We start from the raw sequence: 18,471 nt of genomic DNA on the forward strand, positions 1-18,471 counted from the left end.
AATGACACCATTGTCGCCATGGCAATCTTTATGATATCATCATCGCCATGGCACTATTATGACATCATGACATCATCGTCGATACACACACAAATACACACATACACTCATTTTTATATATATAGATATATAAATGACAATCACTGGCAAAGTAAAAGAAACTCACTCTTAGTACAAATATTACACTTAACATAATGGAGACCATAAAGAAATGTTTTAAGAAAAAAAAAATGTGATGCTTTCATGAACCACCCCAGATGGGACTCGAACCCACAATCCCTGGCTTAGGAGGCCAGTGCCTTATCCATTAGGCCACTGGGGCTTATGGCATTTATTTGCACACATAACGTGGACTGTGTGTTTGCTCCAGGGACCGAGCTCCACAGGAGACTGGTGGGAAAGGTCGGTCAGGTTCCTTTTAGATTACATTACCACCAAACACATTATACTTATGAACTGTTAGTTGTTTAGCGCAGAAATTATCCAATTCCTGCGTGTTCCTTATCTATGAAAAGCTGATCTATCTTTGAGGTGTGTACATTAGCTACAGGTGTTAGCGCACATAACTGCACTCTAAGATAAGGAATGTGATCAGACAGGTCGTGATTATCCACAAGGTATGGGGTCTGATCGCAGTATAGAAAGGGTTAGACTTTGTGATATTCTCATTACGGTATACTATATAAACGACAGAGATAGGGTTAAAGGTGTCACACAAATAAATATTATTTAGCTTTCAATTCCTTAGGTGCCTGTAAGAAACCATTGTAGGCTGAAATTAGTTAAAGGAGTGTTAGACAGAAGAGCTGAAGGTTCCAGGTTTTGCTGCTTACAAATATAAATGCCATTATGCAATGTAACATGAATTAATCAGTAACAGGAGAGAAGCTGAGGAACCTCATGGCAGAAAAAAACTGATGTCAGAAGTGGGATTCGAACCCACGCCTCCAGAGGAGACTGCGACCTGAACGCAGCGCCTTAGACCGCTCGGCCATCCTGACTTCACTAATTTCCCTTTATTAACTGTTTGTGAACCAGATGGTAGAAAGATGATCATTGCTTTTGAGGTATAGCAATGTATCATAATTTATTTTCATTATTGATAATTAACCCTTTAGTGACAGAGACACTTTTGAGCTTAATGACCAAGCCCAATTTTTCCAATGTGACAAGTGTCACTTTATGCATTAATAACTCTGCAATGTTTCAGCATATCATAATCATTTTGCAAGTGTCTGTTTGTGACATATTGTCCTTTATGTTAGCAGTAAATTTAGGTCAACATGTTTTTAGCCTTTTTCTGAAAATATCTATAGTTTTGTGTCTAAAATTTTGGGAAATTAGACATTTTAACACTTTGACTGTTTTTATCCTTAAGCCAGATAGTCACATCACACAAAATCTATCTATATAATCGTCTAAAGGGTACTTCCGTCTGTCTGTCTGTCTGTCACGGAAATCCCGCGTCGCTGATTGGTCGCGGCTGCAGCCCGCCGAGAATTAGTCCCTCCCTACTTCCGTCCAGTCAGTGCTCGGCGCCCGCACCATACTCCCCTCCAGTCAGTCCTCACACAGGGTTAATGGCACGCATAACGCACTTCGTTAATGCTTCTATTAACCCTGTGTGACCAACTTTTTACTATTGATGCTGCCTATGCAGCATCAATAGTAAAAAAATCTAATGTTAAAAATAATAATAAAAAAAAAACCTGCTGTTCTCACCTTCTGTCAACCGCCGATGCGCACGCGGCTGCCTCCAGCTTCCGTTCCCAGAGATGCATTGTGAAATTACCCAGAATACTTAGCGGTCTCGCTAAGTCTCAGTTATATACTGCGTGGCCTGTGTTATATACTGCGTGGCCTGTGTTATATACTGCGTGGCCTGTGCTATATACTGCTTGGGCTGTGCTATATACTGCGTGGCCTGTGTTATATACTGCGTGGCCTGTGTTATATACTGTGTGGGCTTTGTTATATACAGCGTGTCCATGAACATGTCCATGCTCAACTTTCCACCCACCTCTCATCTAATGCTCTCCTTGACAACCTCCAATCTGGCTTCCGCCCCCACCACTCCACCGAAACTGCCCTGACAAAAATTACTAATGACTTAGTCACAGCCAAAGCTAACAGACAGTTCACCATCCTCCTCCTTCTTGACCTGTCTTCTGCTTTCGACACAGTCGATCACTGCCTACTGCTACAGATTCTTTCTTCCCTTGGCATCAAAGACCTTGCCCTGTCCTGGATTGCCTCATACCTATCCAACCGCACATTTAGCGTTTCCCATTCCCACACTACCTCCTCATCCCGCCCTCTCTCTGTTGGAGTCCCCCAAGGCTCTGTCCTAGGGCCCCTACTTTTTTTCCATCTATACCCTTGACCTAGGACAACTCATGAAGTCCCATGGCTTCCAGTACCACCTGTATGCAGACGACTCTCAGATCTACCTCTCTGGCCCAGATGTCACCTCCCTGCTGTCCAGAATCCCAAAGTGTCTGTCAGCCATATCCTACTTCTTCACCTCTCGCTTCCTAAATCTCAATGTAGACAAAACCGAATTCATAATCTTTTTCCCACCTCACGTATCCCCCCTACCCGATCTTTCTATTATGGTAAACGACATCACGCTCTCTCCCGCACCTGAAATCTGCTGCCTCGGGGTAACTCTCGACTCTGCCCTGTCCTTCAAACCTCACGTTCAAGCTCTTGCCACCTCCTGTCGCCTCCAACTCAAAAATATTGCCAGAATCCGTTCCTTCCTCAGCCCACAATCTACCAAAACACTTATGCATGCCCTCATCATCTCATACCTCGATTACTGCAACACCCTCCTCTGTGGCCTGCCAGCTAACTCTCTTGCACCACTCCAGTCTGTCCTCAACTCTGCTGCCCGGCTAATCCACCTCTCTCCTCGCTACTCCCCTGCTTCTCCCCTCTGCAAATCCCTCAACTGGCTCCCAATTCCCCAACAAATCCAGTTCAAACTACTAACACTAATCTACAAAACCATCCACAACCTGTCCCCTCCCTATATCTCTGAACTAATCTCCCCTAATATCTTCCCTCACGTAATCTTCGATCCTCCCAAGACCTCCTACTCTCCTCCACACTTATTCGTTCCTCACACAACCGCCTCCAAGATTTCTCCCGAACATCCCCCATCCTCTGGAATTCCATGCCTCAACATGTCCGAATATCCACCACCCTCGGATCCTTCAGACGGAACCTGAAAACCCATCTCTTCAAGAAAGCCTACAGCCTACAATAATCATGACACCGCCTCACCGCCGCCGCCAGAGCCGCTGCCTCACCGCCGCCGCCAGAGTGGGCTGTGTTATATACTGCGTGGGCTGCGTTATATACTGCGTGGCCCTTGCTATACATTATGTGGGCTGTGTTATATACTACGTGGCTGTGTTCTATACTGCATGGCTGCTATATACTACGTGGCTCCTATATACTATGTGGCCTGTGCTATATACTATGTGGCTGCTATATGCATACATACATATTCTAGAATACCCGATGCATTCGAATCGGGTCACCATCTAGTAGTCAATAAATAACATTTCCCATATTTCTATTTTACTTTCTATGTCTATTTCTGCATCATTTTTGTAAACCGCTTTTTATTTTGTTTAAATGTTAGAAGGGTTAAACGTTTGCAGCAAATTTTCATTCTTTTTCAAAAACTATTATTATTTTAATATTGATTTTGAATCCCTTACAGGCTAAGCTAATTTTGAGCTTAGTGACCAAAAAGCATCTTTGAGGAGACAATTTTTTTTCCTCTAGCAAAATGGCGCCGGCGGCTCCTGCGCTGTAGCATCTGTTGGCGATCCGATAGATGCTCCTGGGCAGGCACTGTCGGCACCATTTTGACAGAGTTTTTTTTTCTGAATAAATTTATATCACCAAATAAAATAAATAAGTGCACATTATACATGCAATCATGCTACAGCGCAAGTGCCGCCAGCGCTATGTTGATGAAGATAATTTTTCCCCCCCACAATAATATATGACAAATCATGAATAAATACATGCAAATTATCCATTGTACCATCCTACAGCGCCAGCACATGCATGATGAATGTACTTTTTTCGTTTCTAGACAATATTTTATGCAGTATGTAAAATAGGGGGCAGGTCACTGCAGGATCACTGACCAGTCATAAGCCCATACAGATGCAAATGTAAGCATAGAATCACATATAGCCCCACCCACACACCTCCCAAAGCCCCACCCACACACCTCCCAAAGCCCTGCCCACAGCCCCGCCTGTTATGGCTGGCAATCAGGCAACACAGCGTGCAGTAATCAGCGCACATACAGAGATCTGGCAATAACCAAAAACAATAGGACGAGCTCTGAGACGTGGAATCTCTGTAGACTGCAGTACCTGATCTATCCTCACACAACTATAAGCAGCAGTGGATTGCGCCTATCACTACCTATGCAACTCGGCACTGCCTGAGGAGCTGACTAGCCTGAAGATAGAAATACAAGCCTGACTTACCTCAGAGAAATACCCCAAAGGAATAGGCAGCCCCCCACATATAATGACTGTTAGCAAGATGAAAAGACAAACGTAGGAATGAAATAGATTCAGCAAAGTGAGGCCCGATATTCTAGACAGAGCGAGGATAGCAAAGAGAACTATGCAGTCTACAAAAAACCCTAAAACGAAAACCACGCAAAGGGGCAAAAAGACCCACCGTGCCGAACTAACAGCACGGCGGTGCACCCCTTTGCTTCTCAGAGCTTCCAGCAAAAGTTAATAGCAAGCTGGACAGAAAAAAACAGAAAACAAACTAGAAGCACTTATCTAGCAGAGCAGCAGGCCCAAGGAAAGATGCAGTAGCTCAGATCCAACACTGGAACATTGACAAGGAGCAAGGAAGACAGACTCAGGTGGAGCTAAATAGCAAGGCAGCCAACGAGCTCACCAAAACACCTGAGGGAGGAAGCCCAGAGACTGCAATACCACTTGTGACCACAGAAGTGAACTCAGCCACAGAATTCACAACACCCGCCACAGGCCGCCACAGAGCACGAGGATCTCATTAACTGAAAGTTGCAAAGATTTTGAATGGTTACCCTTGTCCAATATTGTTTATTTGATTAGTTAGATGCAAATAAAGATTAAACAACAACCACAAGACAGATTTCATCACCCAGATATCATTGGTCAAAATAGACTCTGGAAACATCAAATAGTTTTCAGCGTGTCAAAAAACTCATGCTTGGCTGGTTTACTAGCAGGGACTGAGCCACGATCCAGAATAGTCAGACTGTCAGGTCCTTGTCGGCTTCTCCCAGCGTGCTGCCCGGGGTTTACTTGTTCCCTCACTGCTCCAGTCTCTATAGCGCCTGCTGCCCTTATACATCAGAGATCAGAGAATGGATCCTTGTTCCATCATTGCATTCACCTGTATCTTCCTCCATGATACAGATACAGCTCATAGTGTGATACCGGGCAGGGGGGCTGGCACTGGCAGTGGACTCCCGACTCACAGGCCTGATAGCAGACATGTAGTTTGCCACTATTACTGGTACACCACTGAATTCACGCTAAGAACTTGCTCACACAATGCTTTCACCAAACAAAAAGGAAAATGCAGTAAAACTCCTGAGTTTTACTATATTTTTTTTAAATTTGCAACAATAAAATGCTTTGGGAACACATCATGTAAACACAGCCTTATACTTTATTTTTATGATATTCAAATTAGTAAAGTAATTAAACCATATTTTCTTTGTTTTCTTTGCTGCGATGTTTATTCCTTATAACACAAAATACTAATAAAAAAACAACAAATCTATAGATCCCTGTATCAGGAAAAAGTAAAATTGGGAATTTTAGCCTTTCATTAGAAAGTATCATATACATGTTAGGATTTTTTATAAGTTTAGATTTGATTTGTAAATAACAATTAGTAATGAAACGTTGCAGTCGTCATATTGGCCACTAGATGTCAGTATCACATACACATGTTACAGACTTTTAAACCGCGATTACAATTTTTAAGGTTATGATATTATGTGTTTAAAATATATGAATTGTGGAGACCTAGAAAAAATATCTATGCAAAAGAAAATTTTAAAATATTCTTTAACAAAATACCAATCCTTATGCCGAAACCCGGGATCGAACCAGGGACCTTTAGATCTTCAGTCTAACGCTCTCCCAACTGAGCTATTTCGGCTGATGGGGGTCTTCAATATTCCACAGTGTGAACTGAGGTACAGAAGAGTTTCAGAAAAGAAAATTATTTTTATATCATCAATAGTTCTGAAGATTTATCGTCCTGGTGGAAAAACAGTAAGTTATAGTAGCATATTGAAAGTGATACAATAGTGGACAAGTCGGGGTATAGATAGTCACAATTTATTACAATACCTTTTTATTATATTTAGAACAGACTAAAATACTAAATTTTACTGTACAGAGAAACGCCTTCAAGAGGACCTGTCCCAAGGTCAGAACTGGCCAGTTTTTGCACTTATTTTAGTCCCACTGTTCCCTTGAGTTTACTACTTTTTAGCTTTTTTACAATTCTCCATACAGTTCCTGAGATACAGGCATTTTTATTTACTGATCATGTTTATGTCTTTTACAAGGAGGCGTTACTTGCAGGGTAATAATGTAATAAAGAGTAAAGGGGAATAAAGCTGAACAATCTCATGGCATAAAAGAACTGATGTCAGAAGTGGGATTTGAACCCACGCCTCCAGAGGAGACTGTGACCTGAACGCAGCGCCTTAGACCGCTCGGCCATCCTGACTTCACTGAATTCTCTGTTATTAACTGTTTGTGAACCAGATGGTAGAAAGATGATCATTGCTTTGGATGTATAGCAATGTATCATAATTTATTTTTATTATTGATCATTAACCCTTTAGTGACAGAGACACTTTTGAGCTTAATGACTAGTGTTGAGCATTCCGATACCGCAAGTATCGGGTATCGGCCGATACTTGCGGTATCGGAATTCCGATACCGAGATCCGATACTTTTGTGGTATCGGGTATCGGTATCGGATACATAGAGATGTGTAAAATAAAGAATTAAAATAAAAAATATTGATATATTTACCTCTCCGGCGGCCCCTGGTGAGTCCGCGGGTAACCGGCAGGCTTCGTTGTTCAAAATCAGCGCTTTTAGGACCTGAGAATCACGTCCCGGCTTCTGATTGGTCGCGGGCCGCCCATGTGACCGCCACGCGACCAATCACAAGCCGCGACGTCACCGCAAGCTATTAGCGCGCTCATTTTTGAAAAATGAGCGCGTTAATGACTTTCAAAGACGTAGCGGCTTGTGATTAGTCGCGGCCACGCGACCAATCACAAGCCGCGACGTCACCGCAAGCTATTAGCGCGCTCATTTTTGAAAAATGAGCGCGTTAATGACTTTCAAAGACGTAGCGGCTTGTGATTAAAAAAGAGCGCGTTAATAGCTTGCGGTGACGTCGCGGCTTGTGATTGGTCGCGTGGCCGCGACCAATCACAAGCCGCTACGTCTTTGAAAGTCATTAACGCGCTCATTTTTCAAAAATGAGCGCGCTAATAGCTTGCGGTGACGTCGCGGCTTGTGATTGGTCGCGTGGCCGCGACCAATCACAAGCCGCTACATCTTTGAAAGTCATTAACGCGCTCATTTTTCAAAAATGAGCGCGCTAATAGCTTGCGGTGACGTCGCGGCTTGTGATTGGTCGCGTGGCCGCGACCAATCACAAGCCGCTACATCTTTGAAAGTCATTAACGCGCTCATTTTTCAAAAATGAGCGCGCTAATAGCTTGCGGTGACGTCGCGGCTTGTGATTGGTCGCGTGGCGGTCACATGGGCGGCCCGCGACCAATCAGAAGCCGGGACGTGATTCTCAGGTCCTAAAAGCGCTGATTTTGAACAAAGAAGCCTGCCGGTTACACGCGCTGAGTTCAGGGGCCGCCGGAGAGGTAAATATATCAATATTTTTTATTTTAATTCTTTATTTTACACATCCCTATGGATCCCAGGGCCTGAAGGAGAGTTTCCTCTCCTTCAGACCCTGGGAACCATGAGAATACCTTCCGATACTTGATGTCCCATTGACTTGTATTGGTATCGGATATCGGTATCGGCGATATCCGATATTTTTCGGGTATCGGCCGATACTATCCGATACCGATACTTTCAAGTATCGGACGGTATCGCTCAACACTATTAATGACCAAGCCCAATTTTTCCAATGTGACAAGTGTCACTTTATGCATTAATAACTCTGCAATGTTTCAACATATCACAATCATTTTGCAAGTGTCTGTTTGTGACATATTGTCCTTTATGTTAGCAGTAAATTTAGGTCAGCATGTTTTTAGCCTTTTTCTGAAAATATCTATAGTTTTGTGTCTAAAATTTTGGGAAATTAGACATTTTAACACTTTTACTGTTTTTATCCTTAAGCCAGATAGTCACATCACACAAAATCTATCTATATAATCGTCTAAAGGGTACTTCCGTCTGTCTGTCTGTCACGGAAATACCGCGTCGCTGATTGGTCGCAGCCGCAACTCGGCTGAGAATTAGTCCCTCCCTACTTCCGTCCAGTCAGTGCCCGGCGCCCGCTCCATACTCCCCTCCAGTCAGTGCTCACACAGGGTTAATGGCAACGTTAACGGTCCGCATAACGCACTTCGTTAACGCTGCTATTAACCCTGTGTGACCAACTTTTTACTATTGATGCTGTCTATGCAGCATCAATAGTAAAAAATTTAATGTTAAAAACAATTAAAAAAAAACAAACCTGCTGTTCTCACCTTCAGTCAACCGCCGATGCGCATGCGGCAGCCGCCAGCTTCTGTTCCCAGAGATGCATTGCAAAATTACCCAGAAGACTTAGCGGTCTAATGAGACCGCTAAGTCATCAGGGTAATTTCGCAATTCATCTCTGGTAACGGAAGCTGGCGGGAGCCACACGCGCATCGGGACAGCTTCGCTGAACGCCGGAGGGTGAGTATATAACTATTTTTTATTTTAATTATTTTTTCTATATACTACATGGGCTGTGTTATAAACTGCCTGGCTGCTATTTACTGCATGGGCTGTGTTATATACTGTGTGGGCTGTGCTATAAATTATGCGGGCTGTGTTATATATTGCGTCGCTGCTATATACTATGTGGGCAGTGTTATATACTACGTGAGCAGTGTTATACACTGCGTTGGCTGTGTTACATACTGTGTGGCCACTGTTATATACTACGTGGCCACTGTTATATACTGCGTGGCCACTGTTATATACTGCGTGGCCTGTGTTATATACTGCGTGGGCTGTGCTATATACTGCGTGGCCTGTGTTATATACTGCGTGGCTTGTGCTATATACTGCATGGGCTGTGTTATATACTGCGTGGGCTGTGTTATATACTGCGTGGCTGTGTTATATACTGCGTGCCCTGTGTTATATACTGCGTGGCTGTGTTATATACTGCGTGGGCTGAGCTATATTTTACTTGGGCTCTGTTATATATTGCGTGGGCTGTGTTTTATACTGCGTGGGCTGTGCTATATGCTGTGTGTGCTGTGTTTTATACTGCGTGGGCTGTGCTATATGCTGCATGTGCTGTGTTATATACTGTGTGGGCTGTGTTATATACTGTGTGGGCTGTGTTTTATATTATGTGGGCTGTGTTATATACTGCATGGGCTATGCTAAATGCTGCATGTGCTGTATTATATGCTGCATGTGCTGTGTTATATACTGCGTGGGCTGTGTTATATGCTACGTGTGCTGTGCTATATATTACATGGGCTGTGATATATACCACGTGGCTGTGTTATATACTGTGTGCCCTGTGTTATATACTGCGTGGTTGTGTTATATACTGGATGGGCTGTGCTATATTTTATGTGGGCTGTGTTATATATTGCGTTGGCTGTGTTTTATACTGCGTGGGCTGGCTATATGCTGCATGTGCTGTGTTATATACTGCGTGGGCTGTGTTATATACTGTGTGGGCTGTGTTTTATATTACGTGTGCTGAGATATATACGGCGTGGGCTGTGTTATATACTGCATGGGCTGTGTTTTATATTATGTGGGCTGTGTTATATACTGCATGGGCTGTGCTAAATTCTGCATGTGCTGTGTTATATGCTGCGTGTGCTTTGTTATATACTGTACTGCGTGGGCTGTGTTATATGCTGCATGTGCTGTGCTATATATTACGTGGGCTGTGTTATATACTACGTGGCTGTGCTATATATTACATGGGCTGTGTCAAAATAGTCAATAAATAACATTTCCCATATTTCTATTTTACTTTCTATGTCTATTTCTGCATCATTTTTGTAAACCTCTTTTTATTTTGTTTAGAAGTTAGAAGGGATAAATGTTTGCAGCAAATTTTCATTCTTTTTCAAGAACTATTATTACCGTATATACTCGAGTATAAGCCGAGATTTTCAGCCCAAATTTTTGGGCTGAAAGTGCCCCCCTTGGCTTATACTCGAGTCACGGTAGCGGTGGGGTCGGCGGGTGAGGGGGAGAGGGCGCTGAGGTATACTTACCTAGTCCCAGCGATCCTCGCGCTGTCCCTGCCGTCCCACGGGCTTCGGCGCTGCAGCTTCTTCCTCTCTTCACCGGTCACGTGGGACCGCTCATTAGAAAAATGAATAGGCGGCTCCACCTCCCATAGGGGCGGAGCCGCCTATTCATTTCTCTAATCAGCGGTGCTGGTGACCGCTGATAGAGAAAGAAGCTGCGGCACCGAAGACAGCTGTGACAGGCGGGGACAGCGCGATGATCGCCAGGACTAGGTGAGTATGTTATATTCACCTGTCCACGTTCCAGCCGCCGGGCGCCGATCCATCTTCCCGGTGTCTATCTGCGCTCTGACTGTTCAGGTCAGAGGGCGCGATGACGCACTAGTGTGCGCGGCGCCCTCTGCCTGATCAGTCAGAGCAGAGAAACGCCGGGACTGGACGCTGGGAGCTGCAATCAGCGAGGTGAGTATGGCTTTTTCTTTTTTTAATTGCAGCAGCAGCGGCCATGGCACAGACTTATACCAAGCATCTATGGGGCAATATGAGCGCAGCAGAGCACAGTATGGGGCAGATATGGGGATATATGAACGCAGCAGAGCACAGTATGGGGCAGATATGGGGATATATGAACGCAGCAGAGCACAGTATGGGGCAGATATGGGGATATATGAACGCAGCAGAGCACAGTATGGGGCAGATATGGGGATATATGAACGCAGCAGAGCACAGTATGGGGCAGATATGGGGATATATGAACGCAGCAGAGCACAGTATGGGGCAGATATGGGGATATATGAACGCAGCAGAGCACAGTATGGGGCAGATATGGGGATATATGAACGCAGCGAAGCACAGTATGGGGCAGATACGGGGATATATGAACGCAGCAGAGCACAGTATGGGGCAGATACGGGGATATATGAACGCAGCAGAGCACAGTATGGGGCAGATATGGGGATATATGAACGCAGCAGAGCACAGTATGGGGCAGATATGGGGATATATGAACGCAGCAGAGCACAGTATGGGGCAGATATGGGGATATATGAACGCAGCAGAGCACAGTATGGGGCAGATATGGGGATATATGAACGCAGCAGAGCACAGTATGGGGCAGATATGGGGATATATGAACGCAGCAGAGCACAGTATGGGGCAGATATGGGGGTATATGAACGCAGCAGAGCACAGTATGGGGCAGATATGGGGATATATGAACGCAGCAGAGCACAGTATGGGGCAGATATGGGGATATATGAACGCAGCAGAGCACAGTATGGGGCAGATATGGGGATATATGAACGCAGCAGAGCACAGTATGGGGCAGATATGGGGATATATGAACGCAGCAGAGCACAGTATGGGGCAGATATGGGGATATATGAACGCAGCAGAGCACAGTATGGGGCAGATATGGGGATATATGAACGCAGCAGAGCACAGTATGGGGCAGATATGGGGATATATGAACGCAGCAGAGCACAGTATGGGGCAGATATGGGGATATATGAACGCAGCAGAGCACAGTATGGGGCAGATATGGGGATATATGAGCGCAACAGAGCACAGTATGGGGCAGATATGGGGAGATATGAACGCAGCAGAGCACAGTATGGGGCAGATATGGGGAGATATGAACGCAGCAGAGCACAGTATGGGGCAGATATGGGGATATATGAACGCAGCAGAGCACAGTATGGGGCAGATATGGGGATATATGAATGCAGCAGAGCACAGTATGGGGCAGATATGGGGATATATGAACGCAGCAGAGCACAGTATGGGGCAGATATGGGGATATATGAACGCAGCAGAGCACAGTATGGGGCAGATATGGGGATATATGAACGCAGCAGAGCACAGTATGGGGCAGATATGGGGATATATGAACGCAGCAGAGCACAGTATGGGGCAGATATGGGGATATATGAACGCAGCAGAGCACAGTATGGGGCAGATATGGGGATATATGAACGCAGCTACTGATGTCTCAATTAATTTTACTTTTATTGGTATCTATTTTTATTTTTGAAATTCACCGGTAGTTGCTGCATTTCCACCCTAGGCTTATACTCGAGTCAATAAGTTTTCCCAGTTTTTTGTGGCAAAATTAGGGGGGTCGGCTTATACTCGGGTCGGCTTATACTCGAGTATATACGGTACTTTAATATTGATTTTGAATCCCTTACAGGCTAAGCTAATTTTGAGCTTAGTTACAAGAAAGCATCTTTGAGGAGACAATTTTTTCCCTCTAGCAAAATGGTGCCGGCGGCTCCTGCACAGCAGCATTTGTTGGCGATCCGATAGATGCTACTGTGCAGGCACTGTCGGCACCATTTTGACAGAGTATTTTTTCTGAATAAATTTATATCACCAAATAAAATAAATAAGTGGACATTATACATGCAATCATGCTACAGCGCAAGTGCCGCCAGCGCTATGTTGATGAAGATAATTTTGTTCCCCCACAATAATATATGACCAAATCATGAAAAAATACATGCATATTATCCATTGTATTATCCTACGGCGCCAGCGCCTGTGTGATGAATGTACTTTTTTTTCTAAACAATATTCTATCAAGTATGTAAAATAGGGGGCAGGTTACTGAAGGATCACTGACCTGTCATAAGCCCATACAGATGCAAATGTAAGCATAGAATCACTTAAAGCCCCACCCACACACCTCCCACAGCCCCACCCACAGCCCCACCCACAGCCCCGCCACAGCCCCGCCCACAGCCCCACCACAGAGCACGGGGATCTCATTAACTGAAAGTTGCAAATAAAGATTAAACAACAACCACAAGATGGATTTCATCACCCAGGTGTCATTGTAATCAGTATATCTGCGCTGACCTGACAGTGTCTGTAGGTTACTGTGCACAATCCTGCTGACAGGTTCACTTTAAGCCAGCTTGTCACACCACACAAAAAAGTTAATAAATAACATTTCCCATATCTGTACTTTTTGTCAGCATAATTTCTCAAACCTCCTTTTATTTTGTTAGAATGTTAGAAATGTCAAAATTTAGCAGCAAGATTTCATTTTCTTCTCAAGAAAATTTCCAAGTCCTATTTTTTGCAGATCTGTTCAGTTTTGAAGTGACTGTGAGGGGCCTATAGGAAACCCCCCCAGTAGTGATACCATGTGAAACACTGCAAAATGGCTGTTAGTAAATGTGTTAACCCTTCATTTCGGGTTCCTCAGTTTTGGGTTTTGTATCCGGTACCAGAACTGTACCCGAGCTCTCTCTCTCCTTACGGGTCACCTCTGTATCACTAGAAACTGTATTTGATTATTTTAATTTTAAACTGTTAATGTGAAATTATTAATGTAATAAAACAGACACACGGATGGAATACAGATCCGAATGTTTGAATTTTCTGGGTGAAAATAGGATGAATATTCATTTGCTCATCTGAACCCGGCCTTACGCTAAGTATTCGGATTAATTACTTTTTCAGGCTATTTATAGTGATGTCGTTTCCTAATAAGGGTTTTTTCTTTTCTTGTAGTTTTTGTGCAGAAAAATATATTTGACACTAAATAGCATTTATTGCTCATCTGATTGATCTAATGCCTGATGATATATTTTTGTTACATATTATTTCTCGCAAGACACATTCTGAGCAGTAAAACCAGTCCCCAAAGTTGGCATTTTGGCAGAATTCCTGAGGGTCCTTGGGGCAAATTTAAAATGTCCTGAATTTTTCCTTTCAAAATAGACTCTGGAAACATCAAATAGTTTTCAGCGTGTCAAAAAAACTCATGCTTGGCTGGTTTACTAGCAGGAACTGAGCCACGATCCAGAATAGTCAGACTGTCAGGTCCTTGGCAGCTTCTCCCAGCCTGCTGCCCGGGGTTTACTTGTTCCCTCGCTGCTCCAGTCTCTATAGCGCCTGCTGCCCTTATACATCAGGGATCAGAGAACGGATCCTTGTTCCATCATTGCATTCACCTCTATCTTCCTCCATGATACAGATACAGCTCATAGTGTGATACCGGGCAGGGGGGCTGGCACTGGCACTGGACTCCCGACTCACAGGCCTGATAGCAGACACTTAGTTTACCACTATTACTGGTACACCACTGAATTCACGCTAAGAACTTGCTCACACAATGCTTTCACCAAACAAAAAGGAAAATGCAGTAAAACTCCTGCGTTTTACTATATTTTTTTTAAATTTGCAACAATAAAATGCTTTGGGAACACATCATGTAAACACAGCCTTATACTTTATTTTTATGATATTCAAATTAGTAAAGTAATTAAACCATATTTTCTTTGTTTTCTTTGCTGCGATGTTTATTCCTTATAACACAAAATACTAATAAAAAAACAACAAATCTAGAGATCCCTGTATCAGGAAAAAGTAAAATGAGGAATTTTAGCCTTTCATTAGAAACTATCATATACATGTTAGGATTTTTTATTAGTTTAGATTTGATTTGTAAATAACAATTAGTAATGAAACGTTGCAGTTATTATATTGGCCACTAGATGTCAGTATCAGATACACATGTTACAGACTTTTAAAACAACAATTACAATTTTTAAGATTAGTGGATGCTTTCCTGAAACGGAAAGTACTTGCAAGCAGCATAATACAAAGAATAGCAGGTTTACCCAGAATCCTTTGCAGTAGGCGGAGCTATGCAAATCATCTCTTTCCACCCCGGTCTAACCCACAGCGCTTGGAACCGCCAAGCGTGCAATGCTGCGGATTAGTTTCTAAATTTACACAGCCAACCAATTCCTACCTGTGGACACGTGTTTCGGGCTTTAGGCCCTCATCAGCACAGGGCTGGAATTGGTTGGCTGTATTAAGTAGAGGGCTTTTCGGTCTCTTTCGTCCCGCCACATTTAGCCCAACTTGGGTCTCTCCCTAAGGTGGCTAGCATATATGTATAATTTTTAAGATTATAAGTTCATGCTAAAAACATACAACTCTGCCCTTCACCTCTCCAAACAAACCTATTTCAACACCCTCATCACCTCACTGTCCAATAATCTTAAACGTCTCTTTGACACTTTCCAGTCTCTACTCAAACCAAGAGTGCAGGCCCCAACCACGGATCTCCGCGCTGACGATCTGGCCAATTACTTCAAAGAAAAAATTGACCACATTCGACAAGAAATCATCTCCCAATCTCTTCATAGCATGCACGGTCCTCCCTCCCCCACTGCATCTAGTTCACTCTCTGATTTTGAACCAGTTACAGAAGAAGAAGTAAGCAGGCTCCTTGCATCTTCTTGCCCAACCACTTGCGCCAGTGACCCTATTCCGTCACATCTCCTCCAGTCCCTTTCCCCTGCTGTGACCTCTCACCTAACAAAAATATTCAACCTTTCTCTCACTTCTGGTATTTTTCCATCCTCATTTAAGCATGCCATCATACATCCATTACTTAAAAAACCATCCCGCGATCAAAACTGTGCCGCTAATTATAGACCTGTCTCTAATCTTCCCTTCATCTCTAAACTCCTCGAGCGCCTGGTCCACTCCCGTCTTACCCGCTACCTCTCAGATAACTCTCTTCCCGACCCTCTTCAATCTGGTTTCCGCTCTTTACAGTCTACTGAAACTGCCCTCACTAAAGTCTCTAATGACCTACTAACAGCTAAATCTAATGGTCATTACTCCATGCTAATTCTCTTGGATCTCTGCGCAGCATTCGACACTGTGGATCATCAGCTCCTCCTCACTATGCTCCGCTCCATCTGCCTCAAGGACACCGTTCTCTCCTGGTTCTCCTCCTATCTCTCTGACCGATCCTTCACTGTATCTTTTGCTGGTTCCTCCTCCTCTCACCTTCCCCTTACTGTTGGGGTTCCTCAAGGATCAGTCATAGGCCTCCTCCTCCTCCTCTTCTTTGTATTCTGCCCCTATTGGACAAACAATCAGTAGATTTGGTTTCCAGTACCATCTCTATGCTTATTACACCCAATTATACACTTCTTCTCCTGTTATCACGCCGACCTTTTTAGTAAACACCAGTGATTGTCTTACCGCTGTCTCGAACATCATGTCCTCCCTCTATCTGAAACTGAACCTGTCAAAAACTGAACTCCTCGTGTTTTCTCCCTCTATTAACCTACCTTTGCCTGACATTGCCATCTCCGTGTGCGGTTCCACCATTACTCCAAAGCAACATTATCGCTGCCTTGGGGTCATACTTGATTCCGAGCTTTCATTCACCCCCACATCCGATCACTGGCTGGCTCTTCTTATCTGCATCTCAAAAACATTTCTAGAATTCGCCCTTTTCTTACTTTCGACTCTGCAAAAACTCTTACTGTTTCACTTATTCATTCTCGTCTGGACTATTGTAACTCTTTACTAATCGGCCTCCCTCTTACCAGACTCTCCCCGCTCCAATCTGTCCTGAATGCTGCAGCCAGGATCATATTCCTCACCAACCATTACACCGATGCCTCTACCTTGTGCCAGTCATTACACTAGTTACCCATCCACTCAAGAATCCAGTACAAAACTACTACCCTCATCCACAAAGCTCTCCATGGCTCAGCACCACCCTACATCTCCTCTCTGGTCTCAGTCTACCACCCTACCCGTGCCCTCCGCTCCGCTAATGACCTCAGGTTAGCATCCTCAATAATCAGAACCTCCCACTCCCGTCTCCAAGACTTTACACGTGCTGCGCCAATTCTTTGGAATGCACTACTTAAAATTTCAGAAACTAATATAATACCATAGGATCTCAAGAAACTTATCATAAACTATCCTAAAATAACAAATCTTTATTCATATAAGCAAAGAACCTGTATTGGTTCACACCGCAAAAAACGGACAAAAATAACAAAAACAAAAAATGTGCTCAAAACAAAACACTAAGTTAAAATTGGGGGGGGGGGTACTATGAATCCCTAATTAGTACTATGCTTCTACCCTACCTGGCTGTGGAGGTTGACACCCTACGGGGGAGCGTTGTGGCGCCCCCACTCCGCGGCGGCTGTCCCTGGGTTACTAAGGCACCCTACGATAGCCACGGGACACCCACTACCCACAGCCTAGGGCCCACTACAGGCTAAACAGAGAAGCTCCTGTACTAAGGGAACACTAGATCCCCACAGAGTAAAAACAACGTGCAGAACACATAAGGCACATCGATGCAGACGTATTTGTCGGGGAGTGCTTATAGGGGCACAGTCTCATACAGGTATATACTGCCAGTCATGGCCGATCCACTTGACCCTGGCTGAACCCGCAGACCAGTGTCACCCAAGCATGTGTACAAGTGTAATCACAACTCTAGATGATACATTGTGAGCACTTATCTCCCTGTGTACGTCCTTTGCCCTAGACCACAGCGCCTCAACGCGTTTCGCCCTCCGCGGGCTCCTCAGGAGGCAAGATTCACTGACGTGTGTCCTGATGCGGTGTCATGGCTGAGTGATCCCCAGCAAAGCCGCTCTTTTAACCCACTGCCGCCATAGCGGTGGACTAGATCGCCACGCCCCCTACCTGCGCATGTCCGGTGAGTCCGGCGTCACTGCGCTTGCTCCCGCTGGTTCGCCTGAGACCCCGCCAGCGGCAGGCCGGCGTCCGGGTCCCCGCTGCCCCATCACTTCCGGGGACGCGCTAAGCGACCAGCGCCACTTCCGGATTATCCCCCGCTTGTTCTCACTGCGCATGCTCCAGCCCCAAATCCTGCAGCTGCGCACATCTCCCGATATTTTACTGCGCTTGCGCACGGATGATCAGTGTGATGACGTATGTTTTATTGAGGCACTCAGACAATGCCTTACCACGGACATAAGTCCCCAGTCCCCTAGATTTATTAGATATTTTGACGTCCCCGGATAGAGCCATACAACACCGCCGCAGATAATTAGCGCATGCGTATGACCACAATCCATAAGACATCGTTATCTACACACATCTCTTAATGTTTTACTGCGCTTGCGCATGGATGA

General features: G+C 44.5%; 4 non-coding genes across 4 annotated transcripts; all 4 read right to left on the minus strand.

Moving 5' to 3' along the window:
* Positions 1–249: 249 nt before the first annotated feature.
* Positions 250–322, minus strand: TRNAR-CCU (transfer RNA arginine (anticodon CCU)). Its single transcript has one exon. It is a non-coding gene; the product is annotated as a tRNA-Arg (tRNA).
* Positions 323–918: 596 nt separating this feature from the next.
* On the minus strand, positions 919–1,001 carry TRNAL-CAG (transfer RNA leucine (anticodon CAG)). The gene has a single exon. It is a non-coding gene; the product is annotated as a tRNA-Leu (tRNA).
* A 5,136-nt stretch (positions 1,002–6,137) lies between these two features.
* Positions 6,138–6,210, minus strand: TRNAF-GAA (transfer RNA phenylalanine (anticodon GAA)). Its single transcript has one exon. It is a non-coding gene; the product is annotated as a tRNA-Phe (tRNA).
* A 496-nt stretch (positions 6,211–6,706) lies between these two features.
* TRNAL-CAG (transfer RNA leucine (anticodon CAG)) lies at positions 6,707–6,789 on the minus strand. The gene has a single exon. It is a non-coding gene; the product is annotated as a tRNA-Leu (tRNA).
* Between the last annotated feature and the right edge of the window lie 11,682 nt (positions 6,790–18,471).

The sequence above is a fragment of the Ranitomeya imitator genome, chromosome 10 (genome assembly GCF_032444005.1).
Source record: "Ranitomeya imitator isolate aRanImi1 chromosome 10, aRanImi1.pri, whole genome shotgun sequence".
Lineage (NCBI taxonomy): Eukaryota > Metazoa > Chordata > Amphibia > Anura > Dendrobatidae > Ranitomeya > Ranitomeya imitator.